At 41.2% G+C, this 18259-nt stretch overlaps 1 protein-coding gene across 4 annotated transcripts in view; it reads left to right on the top strand.

The window, feature by feature from the left end:
* Positions 1-18259, top strand: part of raraa (retinoic acid receptor, alpha a) — a 196719-nt gene that overhangs the window by 47200 nt on the left and 131260 nt on the right. The window lies entirely within an intron of this gene.

Raw genomic sequence — 18259 nt, forward strand, 5'->3', positions numbered from 1 at the left:
CCTGCAACCCCAGGGAGAGTGTATGTGATACGCCGAGTTTTATATATCAAAACAAAGCTGTCCGATTCAACAACAACACGCTGAAGATTTAAGCACATTTCTAAAATAGCGCGGACCAGCCTGCCAGCGCCAAGCCCTCCATCTCCGAATACTCTAGGTGCTATGCTAATTAAACTTTCAGACAAAGCAACTGCTATGTTTCCTTACTATTTATAGCAACTGAATGGGCTTTGTTTGAGACCACAGTTGGCTCAGTGTGTACATGTGTGGTTTCCCTGTGTTAGTTACTATGTCAGTACATGTTGACAGTGGACACGCTTCATGTGACCACACTGTACTGCACTTTCACCAGTTTAGAAGAAGTGTGTATGCAAAATGTGTGTATATGCTGAGTGACTGATTTCAGGATTTGTGTGTCATATTACACAGCTTTGTGCATCTTTGCTCTGCGTAACATGTGACACCCATTCTCATTTGAGCATTTAATGCACTTATAAAACAAGTTAGTCATTCCTCATTTTATTTTTTAAGCACACTTGTTTTTTTTACATCTTTCTCATTAATCTTCAGCAGGACAAGTTAACCAAAACTAATGTTAAGTTTCTTAAACCACAGCCTTGATTTAGGCTGCTAGTTTTGTCTCACCATTGATGATGCATAACAGATAAAATCAATCTATTTAAGTTGAAATGTTTAATAAGTGGATAAGTGGCAGATAATGGATAGATGGATGGATGTTTAATAATTTTTTTCAGGCGACACGGTGGTGCAGTGGATAGCACTTGTGTCTCACAGCAAGAAAGTCCTGGGATTCGATTGTGTGGAGTTTGCATGTTCTCCCTGTGTCTGTGTGGGTTCTCTGTGGGTAATCCGGCTTCCTCCCACTATCCAAAGACATGCACTGATAGGTTAATCAGTTAATCTAAATTTCCTATAGGTTTGAATGTGAGAGTGATTGTCTCTATATGTCAGCCCTGTGATAAACTGACGACATGTCCAGGGTGTACCCTGCCTTTGCCCATAAGTAGCTGGGATAGGCTCCAGCGACACCCGTGACCCTAGGGAGGATAATCTGGGTTCAGAAAATGAATAAATGAATGAATGAATGTTTGATAATTTTCTAGCATCATGAGGCAAAAATTACAATTACTTTTCTGTGTATTATTGTTCAAGTGGTGTGAGAGAAAATCTACCAGTGATCCATATTTTGTCTCATAATCGTAAGTGTTTTGAGACAAGCAGGGAGGTGAAATACATGATTGACATCTGTAATCACCAGTCACTGATTAGATTCTGTCATAGACGATATGGATGAGAGTCTTCTGCGTTACTCTGTGTCTCGACATAGAAGGTTTAAAAGTGGCTTCACTTTTGCATAAGGGCATTAAATTGCATCAGGTATCCTCATATTTAGTTTTTTGATTTGGACGTAGCGGAGAGAACTGCAGAACAAAAGTGTGTATTGTCATTTCTGGTGTTTCTGCCCCCTGATTTCAACTCCTGCAGCTTTAAAAACTAGAAGGGCACTTGGTAGACTGCGTGCCTTTGTCAAGACCTCACAGTCCTGTGATTCAATCATATGCCCTATCTTGCAGTGTTACAAAGGCAAAACGTTCCTTTGTATAACTGTATTCCACAGTGAAATGGGTTCATTTTTGGCACAATCCTAACCCCCACATGTGTGTAGTTTTAAGGGGTGCTTTGGCAAAGGTTTGATAGTGATCAGTACCTGTTTGATAGTGATTTTTCTCAACAATAGTTTCTTATGCTTATTGTTTCGCAGGAAAGTACATAAAAGTAAGGGCGTTTTCACACAGTGTACTCGAGTCTGTATCCGAGTACACTGGACCCCAGAGTCTGCTTAATTTTATTTTTGTGAATGCAACCGTTCCGAGCTCGAGTACCGTGTCCGAGTCCAGTTGAGAAGGTAGTTCTGGGTACGGACTACCCAGACTCCAGCATGGTACGTTGCCATGTGAATGCGATCTGTGCCCGAGTAGGAAGTCACCTAATCACCATTCCGACAACACAAGTGGGTTAAGCACCACGAGACCATAGACGACACTCCTGTTGTCTCCTGAAAAAGCCTCAGATCCGCATGGCACAGGCTCGCCTTATCAACTGAACACCTCTGTGATATATCAGGGACAACGAAGGTCGACCTGCCTCTCTTAGCCTCAAACAGGCTAACAGATAGGTAAGGGTTTGTCTTCTTTTGACTTCTGTGTTTGTAGGATAGCGACAGAATTCCTTCCACACCGCCACCTACTGTTTCAGCCCTGTAACACCCATTCGTACTTGGGCACGGGCCACGGTACGCACGTGTGAACGCAACATCTGCAGGAAAGGTGTGAATGTATCCAAGTACAGTACAGACTCGAGTACGCTGTGTGAAAAGGCCCTAAACCATCACACAGACTGCTAAACCGCCTTCTTTTAGTGCTTGCAGACACTAAACGCTGATTAGTTTTATCCAGTGTAATAACTTAATAACTAAAAGGGTAATCTTTGAAAGACAAAGTTGAACAATTTTGTCAAAAAAGCTGCCAAAACCAAATTGACCGTGACTCTGATGAATGGTTTCCCAAATTCTGTATGTAAGGAATGAGTTACACTGTCTATGGAGAACAAAAAAGAAGGAAAACAACATCTTGAGCTTCACTAATTGAAATCATCTCCTCATGTTCCACAAGTCAGGATCCATTAGGATAGATTAGGCCACAGCGAACAGTAGACTTTAGTGAATCAGGGTCATCAGGAGGCTCAGACCATCACAGGAGAAAACCCCCCCCCCGTGCTCAGGCTGTCGCTGCAGAGACGTGTTGTCAGGGAGTGTGTGCCTCTGTGTGGCCTTAAGTACACTATCCCGCTCAATTCTGTCGAGAGCCTGTGTGAGCTTTTGATATGTGAAAGCATGAGTGTTTGATCTGTTGAGCGCGCTGCAGCCTGGAGTCGAATTGCTTCGTTTCTCTCCTTCACCCACTGACCCACAGGCAAATACTTACACCCATCACTCCATGCGCTCTTTTTCTCTCTGTGGGTCTGAATTGCTTTTGATGCTGAGAGTGAACAGAGCAGTGCCACCCCTCCTTTTAGAGAGAAAAACCTCTTGGGTGTGAATTAATGAAGTGTTTTTTTTTTCTGGGGGGGGGGTATCCATGGGTATGCATTCCTACATCCACATTTCCTCCCTGCAACTGATGCACGCGGCTGAAGTGCGCAGACTTCAAATCATTCCCCTATCGTGTCTACATAGGTGCTACCCTGCTGCGTGCTCATCCATCCAGAGGTGTAGGTCCCTATATGCTGTGTTGCTGGAGGTGTTTTGCGGCACAGACAGTGTTAGTATTTTTTAATAAGACGGGCAATAACAATAAATCCTACAGGCTAATCACCCACTCGCCACTTTTCTTCCCCCCTCAAACTCAGAGCGATGCAGCATTACCCTGCCGCCGCCTTCAATTACACCATTCATCATGTGTCTTATCTGGCCGCCGGTTTGATTGAGTGTGCAACGGGCGGCGTCGCAAACCCTGCATTCTCTACACCAGTGAGTGTATGTGTGTGTGTGTGTGTGTGTGTGTGTGTGTAGTGTTGACAGCAATGGAAAACTGCATTTGGGGAGGCGAGGAGGGGGATGCGAGCATGTGGTGGTGGGCGTATATGGGATGTAACGGGATGTATGAGTGTGTGTAGTGAGAATGAAATACAGAAAGTGTGTGTGTGTGTGTGTGTGTGTGTGTGTGTGTGTGTGTGTGTGTGTGTGAATGTGAGCATGAGCGAGACCAACTCCAGATCTACAGGAGTGTATAAATCAAACCAGATGATCGGCCCCTCTCTGATCCGCTCAGTCTCACCAGGCACATTTCTCTTTTTTTTCCCCCTCCTACTGTCCCTGTACTTCCTTCCTTCTCCTTCCTTCCTTACTCCCCCTCCCCTTTTACACCCCCCCCCCCCAAACCTCCACCCATACTTCTCTGGGACAGATTTGTCTGGGGGCCCCTGTCTAATCTCCAGCAGTGCCGGGCGTTGGGAGACGGGCGACAAATTTTAATAAGCAACTGGGCGCTGTAATTTAGCGGCCTGGGAGGGAGATTAGGCTGATTGATGCCGGGCTCGCCTAATGGTCCAGCCTACGGCTCCCGGCCCAAATTGGTGGTAATGAAAGTTTTGTGCAAATTGAGATGGAGGAAAATAAGGCATCCTCTCATCTTCCCCGACTCTCTCTATCTTCATTCATTCTCTGATTCCCCTCCTCTCCCTCTCTCTGATTCTGTCGTACTGTTCATTTTCCTCTCTGCTCTCTCAATCTTTTTTGACAACTTGTGTCTTTCTCTCCATCTCCTCCTGTTACGTCCTCTCTCCTTTTCCACCCCTTTTCTTTTTTTTTTTGTCTACTTCGCTTTCTCTCTGTCTAGCTATTCCTCATTTTCTCCATCATTGTTCGCGCTCACATGCATCTTCATCTCGCGGCCCTTTTTCATGCTCGCAGCGCACTTTGGCTCTTTACTGAAATCGATTTGTCCGTCATCTCCTGCCTCTCCCTCTTTGTTTCTGAAACAGTCTTTCTTTTTTTTCCTCTGGTACTCTTGCATCAGTTTCTGTCCCTACTTAACTCCCATCTGTTTATTTTTACTCACACTCTCCTTGTGCATTGCTTATCGTAAGACGTGCATGTGTTTATGTTTGTGTTTGTGTACGATAGGTCAGGAGTGTTGTTGGAGTCACTCCTTTGCTGTCAGGACAAATTTGTCTAGAAATGAAACAACAGGGCTGACGACTGTCTTCCTCGACTTCCATCCCTCTTTCGTATGTCTATTCCTCTTTTCCCCTTGCTGCCTGTCTCCTCTCCTCACTCCCATCCCACCAAATCACTTTCAGCTGGGCTGCCACTCCAACAGACCCCATCTGCCATGCATTATTAGGCCGCGGAGATTTCCAGGCCACTATTCAGGATATGGCCAATGTGTATCTGTGTCCAGCACCTTGTCCCACTGGCAGACTTTGCATTATTCCACATGTTTGTTCTAATGATTTACAATATTTAAAGTTCCAGCAAATTATGCCATGCAAATCCCGGTAGAGTTCTTGTTACTTCGCAGTTCTGTCCGAAGTTTGAATCTCAGTGTCGTATGAATGAATCTTCTCTTCACTTCTCTGCTCTTTTTTCTTTGAATAATTAAAATCAGAACAATAATATCCACCGTGACTGATCATCATCCAATCATTTTCTGAACTGCTTAGTCCATGTAAGGGTCGTGCCTATCCTGGGTACCAATAGGCAAAGGTGGGTTTAAATATACAGATGATCAAAAAAAAGAGAAAAAGTGCCATGAACTATCAACATGTAATAGAAGGCAGGAGACACTGTATCACTACAGAAAAGTCAGCTGTTGGGACTCTGTTCTGTACAGTGAAGAGGTACTGCAGCGGTGACTGTTCCGCACCAAAGATGTCAAAATGAAATCTGCCCAGTTCTCATGTCTGTGTGGGTGTATGTGAGTATGAGTAGGACACAGGAAACAGAGATTTCTCAAGTCATGCATGAGCAAATGAGCATGCTTACTAAATCTTTTAACTTCCTCTGACCGCTGCTCCCTGAAGGGAAACAGAAAAAAAGGACAAAAGAGAGAAGGGGAAAAACAGTACAAACTTAAAAGCATGAAAGCAGGAAAACACACAGTGGAGGGGTTGAGCGGTGAGGAGGCAGCTCTAATCTGGTGGTAATAACAGACTTCAATATGTAGCATTTGATATTCTCACTGGTATAAAATCTCAAGGCAATTGGCGCGATGACGTAAACTCACATGGAAGTCGTGGCCCTCTGGGAGATGTGTGTATGCGCATACTGTAAAGGTTGTGTATTCAACTATGTGTGTGTTTTGGCTCATTTATACAGTCACATACATGTGTGTGGGTGCGTACTGTGAGTGTGTAAGCCAGCAATCCTGCTCCAATTCCCCAACAATATAGTGACTGTCTTCCGGCAGTTTTCAGTGCCCCTCTTTTTTTAACACTCCCACACAGCCCTTCTCTCTGTCTTTCTCTGTATATGCTATGGTTTTTTTTTTTTAGATGATACTGCAGAACTTGTCCTCCTCCTCTCTCTGCCACCTTGAGTTATGCACCGATCTATCATTAATAGCTTCATTAGCATTTTTTCTTCCTCTGAGGTGGTTGTGTGTATATTTCAAAATACATCTTGGGTGCTCACATCATTAAACAAACCGACATCCTGAATTCTCTCAATGACAAAGGCGTAGGTGTGTTGGAGGAGGTAATAATACCAATGCACTTGGAGAGTTTGCAATGTCAATAGTGTACACAGTAGCCAAATAAGCATTCCTCTTTCTGTTCCTCTTGAAAGCTGTGTGTGTTTCCTAACTCTTATTGCACAACTAATGTCATTTTGCAATATCAATATGAACAAGAAGACAAGAGGTTTTATTCTGTATTCCATCTGCAGTCCAACCAAAGCTAGATCAAAAACAACTTCTGCAGGCACTTCGAAACTCAACAGCGAGGATGCAGCGGAGTCATGCAGACCAGCCCGTAAATGAGTGGCAACTGCCTGTGAAGTTTATCTTGGCAATAGGCGGCCGTTGTTGATTACTCACCAAAGCCTGTGGTTGGGATCCCAGACAACACAATATAATCTTTCTTTTCAGAATCCCAACAACAGGCTGAAATACAAGTGTGGTCGAGGAGCTGGTGTGGGTAATTTCAGATTGGATGCGGCCTCTTCTCCACAGGAGCTGTTAAGGCTTTGTAAGGTTCACACTCGACTGGCCAAAGTGGTTTGTTAGAGTTGATTGTTTATTTTTCTTGGGTAGAGAGAGGGGGAGGTTTGTATGTATGAGACGGATGACGGAAACGCAGAATGTGGCTTGGACTATAAACTCGTGGGAATTCGAAGTTCCTGGTTTCCTTTTTTTTTTTTAACAGTTGCAGTTTGTTGAAAATGTTAAAGTCTGTGGTCAGGCGTGTAGTAATTTGGCATTGTGCAGCACGTTACACAAGTTGCACAAGTTTTTAAGCTGGCCAGCACCATCTCACTGTTTCTTGGAGAGGCTGTAAGATGGGGCCATTTTAATAAATAAACCCTGGAGACGTTGGGAACAATGGATAATGCTTGGCTGCTCTTTTCACTATTTTCTTTCCTCTTTGCCTCAGTGGATTTTGCTTTGAGCATAGGTTGTTTGAAGGTTCTTTAACTATATGGAGTGATCACAGATTGTTTTATCTACCTCCCACGATACAGGCTAGTGGAAGAGCAATAATGCGAGAAACCAAGAGCATATGAATCGCCTCCATTTGATGAACGCTCTCCTCCCACTTCATATATTTATGGTGGATGATGCTGGGAGATACTAAATGAGCTGACGGGTTCCTTTGATGTTCAAGTTCCCCTTCACATGATAGTGGCTGATAGTATGGGCTGCAGGGGAGGGGGAAGGAAGGGGAGGTGGAGGGGGGTGCTGCTTCTCTGGTTGGTTGTGGAGATGTGAAGCAGGATGGGTGGAAAAAAATGAGGGGTGCACGGCAGAGGAGGGAAGGAGCAGGGCGAGGTGCTGATGGGAAAGAGACGAATGGCGTGCCAGTGTCAGAAGTGGTCATGTGCCGAGGAAAGAGTACGGGAGACTGAGAGGGAGGATGGAAGGGAGGGCTTGACTGATTAACCTGTTTACCTCCCTGAAAATGCTCCGGGCGCCATTCTGATTAAAGTTCACCCTTTCATCTATCATCACCCTGGCCGGCTTGAACCTTCAGAGCTGCCGATACTTAACTATCGAGCCTGCTACCCTCACCACCACCACGTCGCAACCTCTATCAGCGATCATTTCAACCGAAGCGTTTCATTTGCATGTCATCCTTCCTCGTCACCTCATGAGCTGACGAGAGCCCACCTCCTTATGTTTCTGTCGTCCGTCTCTTTCTCTCTTGCGTTGAGTTTTGTGTCTTTTTTTTTTATCTACTCCTCCCACTCTGCTTCTAAGTCCTCTAGACTCGTTTGTGTGTCCCAGCCTCTTTCCTCCAGTGACGTGCTTTCCCAACTCAAGGCTTTTAGCACCTCCGGCATAATACGATTACACCCGTTTGGGGATGCGATATTGTCAACGGCTTTCTAAAAATATCCCTCCAGTGTGGCCACAGTAGAACAGCAGTGCTGCGACCAGACTGGAAGCGGTGATGAGCAGAAGCAGCGCTGCACACAATGTTCTGGCCACTCAAGCACAAATGGTAGCCTTTTAAAAGCTTTTTCCACCGTCATAGGCCCCGAATTTGTGTGTTTGAGAGGACAACAGCAAGGAAGAGTACCAAACAGCAGTTGGCAATTATTCTCTTCATTGCAGGTATACACAAGCAGAGCAACATTTATGTGTTATTCTTGAGAGAACTACTTCAGAGCAAAGTGGATGGTGTAGGCAGGGCACAGTGAATCTCCCGAAAACAGACGAGCGTAATGGATGAAAAAATAGGGATTTATTTTGACATAAACCTTTTTTTATATGGAAGGTTAGCAAATTTCTAGTTAATTTTAAATAAAGTTTCATCTGTTGCCGCATTGCAGTATTCGGAGCGCTCCATAAACCGGTCACAATAACATTTTACTTCCATATTATGTGTAAATTTCCATTTTCATTGTTATGCTATTATTGTTATTAATTTTCAAGATCATTCCCTAAATGCTGTGATAGCCAAAACCAATGACATTTTGAAATTAAATTCAGGGGTTTGAAATTGTTTTGGATAAAGGATAGATTTCCTCATAGGCTGCTATTTGCCAGCATTCATTATGCAATACCCCAAGCGCCCTGTAAATGTAGAAGCATAAATAGGACTAGTGTTTTATCAAGAACATTAAAGCATTTCAAGTGTTTTTCTGCAGCCTGTAACCCTATGCCATCATCATCTGATACTTTGACTGATGTCCAAGTTTTCATCAATGTATGACCTCCCTGATTTCAGCATTCTCACAGTGTTGGGTATTCCTTCTCAATATTTTTTTGCCAGTTTTGATAGAAAATTAGGTCAGTGTTGTGTTTGATGCGGCTTTGTGCCGCTGGTTCCCAGGGAGCGTCCTAGTCATTTTGTTTTAAGGCTTCTTTGTTGTTTTCCTGCTCATTTTCACTCCCTCATTCTCTATGACTTTCCTGCTTTGTCTTAGTTCTTCCATCACTCTTCCTGCCAGTGAAAGTTGACTGAAAACACATGGTAGTGGCCTGCCTAGTCATGCCTCAGAATGCTTGTTGTCAGTCAGGCCAAACACAAAAACATAACCAGCTTTCACAAAAGTTATGCTTCCTCCTCTGCGTTTTAAAACTGCTACGGACACAATTGATTCCATTTGTTTGGCACTGTAGAGATTTGTACTACAGGAAATGAATTCTCTATAGATGTGAGTGGAAGGATGTGGTTTGTAGTAGCTTTTAGCTCAAAGCAACAAGCAAATATTTAAGCACTATAAAAAGGGTTGTCTGGTGTTTTAACACAGGGGTGCCCAATACGTTGATTGCAGTAGGTATCGTGAGGGTAGTGTGGGTAGATCCTATGGCATTAAAAAAAAATTAGATATTAGCCTGTGGACTAAATAAAGGTAGCATTTAAACTTCTTCAGGGATGCCAACCCTAGCCAGTAGTGTTTCCTACTGAGCTAACCATCCACTGATATGTGTTTCACTAGTATTACCTGCTGAACTATCCACTGATATATTTATCAGTATATAGCGGAGGTAGATCGTTTTATCTTGGTCATTTTAAAAGTAGCTCACAACCTGAAAAAGTGTGGGGATCCATGTTTTAACATATACGCACATCACCCAAGGCTGAGGTCAGACTGCATGATATCAGTCCAATCCAGCTGATGTAGGTCGTCAGTTTATGTCAGGAATAATAAATGGGTGGCGGGCATGATGATCATTTTATCTCATGTTGTGTGACATGGTGGATGACAGCAGCGCCACATCTTGGACACCTCATGATGTCCTGAATGAAAATCTAACATGTTGGAATTCTCCAAAACTGATTAGTTCAACTGTGACACTGGCCAATAGGAGCACAGAGCACTGTGTAGTGCACAGCTGTGAACATGGTTAGGAGATCATTATATGTATTTGCTGTGTTCTCTGAAGGATTAACACTGTCCTTTGTCAGTATCATTGACACTGTTTCAGATGCTAGTGTTTATGTTGAACTGGATAGGCTTTATTGTCATTGTACTCCATGTTTCAACAAAATTGGTTCAGGATGCCCTTACCAAAGTGCAACAAATAAATCTGAATATAAAAACAATAAATATGAAAGCACACAATGTAAAAACAATAAAATACAGCATACTGGAAACTATAGACTCTCTCTCACCCACACATCCCTCATATATTGCACATGTTACATGTTACAGAGAATTATGAACTACATCTAACACAGGGGTCGCATCTGAACTGAGACACCACACTTTAGTGCTTTACCTAACATACAAATGAAATCTACCACATTCATTCTTCTTTTAAATCTATGATCCTATACACTGCTTGACTGAAATTATCTTCAGTTATGTATGTCGTCTTAGCTTTACCATGGCATGAGTTTATGACTCGTTTAGTCTGCCTAATATGACACTCACTGAGCATTGGAACTGACCAAAATGACTGTGCAGTCTAATAGTGGTAATAATAGGGGAAAACTCTGCTCAGAGTTCTTTCACACATTTTACTGTGATTGACATTATGTGGTAAATTCCAGACACATATTTTGTGAGACTGTCTTTAGTAAAATAACATCCAAACCCACCAGCTCCATGACTACACCTGTTGCACCTAATCCACCTAGAATGGCAAAACTCTATATATGAGGGGTTTTTTTTTACATCAGAGAAAACAGTTCTACAACATGATATACTGCGAACAGTTTAATGTAACTTTGACCTAAATTTACATGGAAATATTAGCATTTATATGAATTTGCCATCTGTACTGACAAAAGCTCAGATATGCACCAGATATGGCTTGATGTTTCATTCAGAGATGATGAGCACATATATGTCCACAAAAACAGCAGTGGGGGTGCTGTTATAGGCTACATGGACCCTAACCCTGGGGGCAACAGGGTGATTTCACCTCAGTCCAGACAGGCTATATGGTGTTAGAGGAGCCTGTGATGGACTGATTTAATCCTACTGATGGTGCTCATAAGACACAGGAAGAAGGACAGACACACACAGTCACCCTTCAGTCATATGTGTGGACATAATGCACATTTTGTGTGTGTTAGTGTGAGTGTGTGTGTGTGTGTATGTGTGAAAGAGAGGTCAGCGGGGCTAACACAGTCCCCTGGCTGTTCTCAAGGTTAATGTGACTGACAGCGGCTGCTATTAGTGGCCTTCAGATGGTTTCCACCCCCCATACGCGGAGCTGATTCATCCCCGTGGCAGCAGTGCATTAAGATGTAACAGCTTCACTCCCAGGTGTCACTCACCCCTTTAGACAGGGACCTACATCATAATTTTACATTTCCTATTAACTCCTATTGTCTACACTCAACCACAATGGTCCATTAAAGGCAAAGGTAGCGCTGTTACCGCCTCATTCTCACGTGTCACTCAGCTCTGCCTATATGTCATTATTTCATGTCATCCCATTGTCTGTTAATTGAAATACAGCAGACATTGTCTATATGGTCCATTAAAGGGACAGCAGCCTCGTTCCTAAGTGTCACTACCGTTTTAGGTGTGAGCTCATTAATTCTCATCGACCGTGTTTGACTTATACATGCACAGGGAGGCGTGACTGAAAAGAGGAAAAATACTATCAAGAAGAAATGCTCACAGGGAACTTGGAAGGCTCACCCAAACCATCCAAACCTCATTTACATTTTAATTCCAAGACATTAAGCAGATGCTCTTATCAAACGCTGTTGATGTTTAGTGTCTCGCTCAACGACGCTTAGGTGAGATGTGTTGCACAATGGCATGTAAAATTAAACAGTCTAATAATACCATTCTCTGCTCACATAGCGAATAGTGACATTTTATTTTTAGTTTCTGCAAAAGTGACTTGTGTTACATGTATGTTTGTGTTTTTTATGATGCATTTATTGGCTAAAGTGGAATCCAACACTCTTTGGCAGGGAGCACTGAAGAGAAAGAAAGAGGAAAATATGAAATGAAATAGTATGAAATAAGGTTATGATAACAATATCACATCTAGGCATTGGGCATAGGACTTTAATACGAAAATTCAAATAAGTCAGTCCAAGTCAATTTATGTAGACAATCTCAAATTAGCCTCGAGGTGCTTTACGGTCTGCAGAGCATCTATTCCCACAGACTGCTTCGTGACCCACTGTTTGGTCATAGGAGATTTTATTTGGGCCACCAACTAACTGTGCATTCCAAAAAACTCTCAACGAGATGCGTATTTTCCCTTTTTTCTGAAAGCGATACTAAACATAAAAGCATGTTTTATGAGCTCTAAACAGAACCATATGAAAGACATGAAACGCATCAATGCAGGTGATAATAGATAAAAATCTCAAATTTGTAGGTGAAAACAGCTCAATTTGATGTTGATTATGTGAAAATATGTGTGAGCTTTTCCAGCCGTTTGAGTAGAGTCGTAGTTTTGGTATTGTTTTAGTACAAATCTACGTCACAAAATCTGAACCAGTTCTAATTAAAGGTGTTCAGTCCACCTGTCCTTCAGTCAGATTCTGCCAAACTATTTTCTGACATGTCAGAACTGACGCCCTTCTATTATAAACCTGCTGGACTCACACATGGACAGTGGCTTCTTGGGGTAGGATGGTAGTTTTAAGAACAGAGCGCTTCAATTCCCCCTGGAAAAGGACTGCATGATGGTAAGAATCAAGTAGAGGAAATATTCTAAGTTGTAGGTGTCAAACATATGGTCTGTGGGCCAAACCTGGTCCACCAAAGGGTCCATTCCAGCCCAGGGGATGAATTTGTAAAATGCGAACATTAAACTAAAGATATTAACAATCAGTTCAGTTCAGTGTTCAGTCTTTTTAGTTCAGGTTCCACATACAGACCAATATGATCTAAAGTGGGTCAGACCAGTAAAATACTTTCATATTAACCTATCAATAATGACAACTACAAATGTTTCTCTATGTTTTAGTGTAAAAAAGAAAAAAGTAAAACTACATGAAAATGTTTACATTAACAAAGTGTCCTTTCACACAAAATGTGAATGACCTGAACAAATATGAAGAACATTAAATGTCTTTAGAGAAGTAAGTGTAATTTTTACCAATATCTGTTTCTAAATGTTTTGTGTATTTGTAGATCCACTGTGATCTGTAAATTGTAATGTACATGTGTAAATGATAAACTGAGGCATAATATTGTTAATATTGCAATTATATATACAAAAAAAGACATTTCTGGTTATTCACATTTTGTCTGAAAGGATAGTTTGTAAATGTAAATAATTTCATGTAGTTTTACATTTTTACACTAAAACAAGGAGAAAAATTTGTAGTTGTCATTATTTTTCACTGTTATACTGGTCCGGCCCACTTGAGATCATATTGGGCTGAATGTGACCCCTGAACTAAAATGAGTTTGACACCCCTGTAGTAGTATACACAGATACTGAGTCTCCTCCTGTCTCATATCTACACCTGGATGTTCACACACCCATCACCTCCATCTCAGTAACTATTTGACTTTCTAGCAATTTAGACTCAGAACGGGGGTGACATTCCATTTGAATGAAGGATTGGATGATAAATAAGGTCAAAACAGGATTTTCATGAATGTTATTTCGATTAAAAATAAGCTTTAGGCTTATGTGATATGGATAGATCTGACAGCCTGTCACATAGAAGAAATAAATGCAACACGCGCTAAGCACCTTATGCAAGTAGATTTTCTGTTTGGTGAGTAAATCTCACCAAAAAATGTTAGTACTGAAGTAGTCACATAATAAAAAGATGTCCTTTTATAGACAAGCAGCCTCTGTGTCAAAGTTTACACAGGTAGTCAGTAAGGTATAAGTGTGTTCACATGTGGTTATGTTTTCACTAACACATGCTTCAAACTGAATTATCCAACAGATTTTGCTTTAAAATGGTGATTTATCTGCAGTATTCAGGATGATATTATGAGGTTTTGAAGTACACATTCATTTACCCTTATTCTTGATTCATAGATAAGGTTTTATTGAACTGGGTCGTGGTTAGTGTAAATAAAAATACTGTAGGCTACAGAGTACCCTCTAAGTATAGACCCCAGTAGCTGTAAATGTGTTCACATTAAGAAACATAAGCAAAATACAAGAAGAAAAAGGGTTTGTGTGGTGTCGGTGGTGGGAGTGGGAGTGGGGGCTACCTGTGTCCATATGAAGAGTGATGATGTTGTTGACTCACTGTCGGTTGGATGCCAATCAATCAATTAACCGATCAATGGTCATCTAGTGAGCGCCTGAGGACACCGAGGAAAATCTCGGAGAAACACTCGAATCAATTACTTCTCGCCTCAGCCACAGGCTCATACACAGGTGTGGGAAACACACACAACCACACACATGGAAACGTGTAAATTCAGTGTCACAATTATACATTTATTCTTAGTGAGGCTTACATGTTGAAGTGACTGCTTTCCCAACCTCCACATGCCCAAACGCCAAGGCATCAGATTGCAGTGCCATGGGAAAAAAGAAAAATGAGTAAATTCTGTCGTTCCCCTCATTCCTCATCCCTTTTCCTCCTCCTCCTCTTCCTCCTCCTCCTCCTCTTCTTCCCCCTCTCTCCCCTAATGGAAAGCAGCATTCCCTGGCTACTGTCAGCAGCTATAGCCAGCTCCACTATAACACAGTTAATAGATAGGCCTGGCAGCTTATGGAGCCCATGCATTTTTAAATGGGAGTTTTATGACTCCTAGAGAGCAGGCAAAGCAAGAGAGGGAGGAATATGTTTGATACTTTGAGTACGTCTGTTTGAGAGAGGGACAGAATATGGAAGGCAGACGCAGTGGAGAGGATGACGATGTGTCCCCCGTTAGTCATTTTTTATTTTTTTCACTGAAATCTGTCACTAAGGCTAGACGATACGGTGAAAAATGAGCACAATAGTTTTCCCATATTGATCAGTATAAGTATTTATGAGCATATATAATCAGACAAAGGGAGCAGTTATGCAGCCTGTTTAGATGTTCTTCTTTGGGGTTTTTGTACATAGTTTCAGAGTCTGGATCTGTTAACATTTACATTGAGTTTTATATGAACTTCATAAAGCAGAGAAATCCCAAATGGTTTACTCCACATTAGCATAAAGGTGGGAAGGCTTAACATTATATTAAAACAGGAAGTGCCATTTTTCTTGTGTGTTATCCCTGGCATTGATGTGTTTTATCACAATAATTCAACTTGTAGCTCACAGCATATTTAAGAGTTGGTATCACTTTAAATTACAACAGAACGAAAGGACATTATGGAATATTCAGCCTAATGAAAAAGAAAAACCTCCTGAAGCTTTAAGCAGAGATAGATTATTTACACACACGTACACACACATCTATAAAGTCATTGTAGTGATCTCTGTGGTGACCTCTGATACTAAGAAGATTATTCATTAGTCTAAGCTTCATCCAGCTGTTATTTTACACACCCACCCACATACGCAGCCTGTATGTGTCCTATAGAGGTCATGGCATGTTGACCACCGCTAGCAGTGTTCAGCTGTGTGCCCTGACCCACAAAGCCCTGTATACAAACACACACACGGCAGCAGTGGGCAGAGTGAGCACGCTCAGTGTGTTCGCTTCACCCCACATACTGTTGACCCGCTTCTCACGCCGATGGCACCAGTGGTTAGTCGTGGAAATATGCATTTTCCCTCCAGGGGGCTAGAATGACATGCAGCATGAAGCATAGATGGTTAAATGCAGGCGGTACCACAGCGGTGGTGGCGGCTGTGGGTCATGCTGTCATCTGACATGTGCCCACACTGGTAGATGGCTGATGATCACACACACTGAGGCACCCAGCTGATAGGGAATTTCCTCCCATATTGATATGTGGAGACAAAGACAAGTGACTGAAATGACTGGTCTCTGCTCATACGTACTGGAGAAAAAAAGTAGTAGCTAAGAACATTATAATCTTGATTAAAGCTTTAACAATTTAACTACAACACACTGTTAATATTGCTAATATACATAGATATACATACTGTTAATATACTGTTAGTATTGTAAATGTTGTGTCTTATTCATATTTTATGTCTATTTTATTCTACTTTTAATTCTATTCTTATTTTACTTTTGTTAAATTTTATATACTTTTTTTATTTTACTTTTAGGTTTTTTTTTGTAATTTTATACTTGTTCTGTTCTTATTTTCTGACATATTGGTTTTTTTATTCATATTTTTTGCACTGACTGGAGTAACGCTCACACAATGACAATAAAGGCTGTTCTATTCTATTCTATTCTATTCTATTCTATTCTATTCTATTCTATTCTATTCTATTCTATTCAGTTTTCTTCTATTCTATTCTATTCTATTCTATTCTATTCTATTCTATTCTATTCTATTCTAAAACAACACTTAAAACCTATGAAAGCCTATGGTGTATATTTCAATGATTTGTGTACCTACATTACCTCAGGTATTATTCATCATTGTCCAAATGAAGACAGATCTATATTTGTATTCCCTCTAACAGCAGGTTTCATTTGGTCATCACTTGCGTCATATCCCCACTAAACATAAAGTACATAAAATTTTAGTACATTACCTCATTTGTAAACACATTAGATAGATTTTCTTGTGTTATTCTTTGGGCTGACAGAATCCTAGCACATTAGTGATGCAACAGGAAGGATTTGAATTTATGTTGGTCAGGAGGTGAATTAAGGCCGCACTGGGCATCATTACATGTTGGTGGATCCAAACAAGCATTGAGTAATCACCGGTCACAAGTCTGAACTCAAGTGCCCTTAAACCATGTTACTGCTTTTTGGTGTGTGATGACTTTATGTCTTTTCCTTCTGTTGAAACAACACACGTGACAGTCCACAGTGGTGAGTCTGCTCCCTCATGTTGTGTGTATTGTGTGAGACCGTTGGAAAAATATCAACACTTTTGACTCACAGAATTTATTGGGGTGTATTTTTGTACAAACATGTTGCCTATTTCAGCATTAAGCCTGTAGCTGCTGTGTAGGCTGGGCTTGAACAAATGGACTGCACTGGTGTTTGTCCTTGGCCTATTTACAGTCCCTGGTTTGGGGATGTGTTATAAGGTGAGCTTGTGTTTGTGCATCTTCCTGCACTGGAGCCTTTTTCATACTCTAGAGTTTCCACTGTCAGTAAACGGAGCCTTATGAATATCGTCGCTGTCAGGCAGAAACCTCTTATGTCCAGAACACTTATTTTTCAGGAAACTGGAAAAGCGATATATATATCTATATATATATACTAAATAAATGAATGGAGTTAACCCTTTAACAACTGTCTCCGGCGCTGCATTTTGCACTTTACAGCATTCAAATTACTGTAACTCCTGAACCACTTGCGCTATCCACAAAATTCAAATGGCATCAGAAAGCTGAGATCCTGGGCTTTCCGACACTGTGTAGGACTCTATTACAAGTAGAAAGAAACACCTGGAAATAACAAAAAATATGAAGCCATAATATGGACACTGAATGCAATGTAATATTTCTATTTATAAAAATAACATACATATACTCTTATGAACATGTATACATATATGTAGAAATGAAATTAAAATACAGCAGTCATGATAATAAAAAATAAAAGTTATAATTTGGATGACATGTCCGTATTTTCCAGATACCATAATGTTCGTATAAGGTTCCCATAACTGTAGAAATTCCTCCAGTTTTCCTTTCGTAATGCAAGCCAGTCTTTCCATTCCGATGCACTCTAATAGTTCTTTTATCCATAAAACACACTGTTTTAATCTTTTATTAATTATAATAATGATAATCAATGGCCAGATATTGTAAGTTAACTTTTTCCTAAAACAAAACTGCAAAGGAATAGGCAAAAGCACTTTTATTGCAAAGAAAACATGAGGACACCTTGGCCAGCTGTTATAATGGCAATCTTAAAAGGGTTAAGAGATGTAGTCACAAGCCACTTTCAACACTTTTCATTTTTTAAATATTTCTAAAACCTTCAGGACACTGTGAAGACTGACGAATAGAATAGTTTTATGGCGAAAAAAAAAAAAAACTACCAAAAATGGACTTACAAGGTTCCCACCCACCA

This window comes from Sphaeramia orbicularis, chromosome 19 (genome assembly GCF_902148855.1).
Source record: "Sphaeramia orbicularis chromosome 19, fSphaOr1.1, whole genome shotgun sequence".
Taxonomy (NCBI): domain Eukaryota; kingdom Metazoa; phylum Chordata; class Actinopteri; order Kurtiformes; family Apogonidae; genus Sphaeramia; species Sphaeramia orbicularis.